Source organism: Penaeus monodon, chromosome 27 (genome assembly GCF_015228065.2).
Source record: "Penaeus monodon isolate SGIC_2016 chromosome 27, NSTDA_Pmon_1, whole genome shotgun sequence".
In the NCBI taxonomy this organism is placed as follows: Eukaryota; Metazoa; Arthropoda; class Malacostraca; order Decapoda; family Penaeidae; genus Penaeus; species Penaeus monodon.
Genome location: NC_051412.1, coordinates 39251823 through 39252671, shown reverse-complemented (window position 1 = coordinate 39252671; position 849 = coordinate 39251823).

Here is an 849-nt window from a genome sequence, read left to right as displayed (position 1 = left end):
CGCCGGCCGCGGCTCCCGAATCTTTCCTCAGAAAATGAAGATCATTTTGTGTCTCGCGAGATTTTGCTTCTGTGACTCTCAGTAACAAGTGCTAATATTCAGTATCAAGTCTTCGTGTGCAGGTATTACGTCGGCGGTGACACTTATCTATGAAAGTTACAAACAAATGAAAATATGACTCACACTATCTTAAAATACAAAGATTTCTTTTTTTTGGCCATTGAATGTTCAGTGATGCAGACAAACCTCAAAATATGAACATTAAGTTTAGATACATCTCATAATATGTAAAAATACGTGAACATGAGAAATTTGTAAAAAGTGCACATAGGGTTAACAAGAGACTCCCTCCTTCCGAAAATGGAAGCGATACAGCAGGGCGAGGCAGCTGCTCCTGCGCCAGAGGCCGAGCGCCGCCGCCCCTCTGGCTCCCGCAGGAAGAGCTGCTCGCCCCGGCTCCGCCTTCCTCGCTGGCTCGCGCGAGGGAGGGAGCTCGGCCGGAGCACCCACGTCGTCTGCTCAGCAAGCGATTCCGCCGCCCAGCTGCGCCATCGTCTGCGTCGTCGCCGGCGGCGCCCCGGCTGAGCCTCTCCCTCGCCGGCCACGCGGTGCAGGCGGCTGAACTTAGACCCACCGTCCCTGCAGACACAGCGAAGGTGGCTAAGCAAAATTTGATGATTCAGCTTCAGGTAACTGTGGTTCGTACAACCAACTTCCATAAAACTTGACACAGAGTGAACATTTTATTTGCCGGATAATTGTAAACATAATTATCCGTAAATGCGAAACACCTTATAAAATAAAATTGATAAAAATCTAGATTGTCCTGTATTGCTCGAGACAATGTAT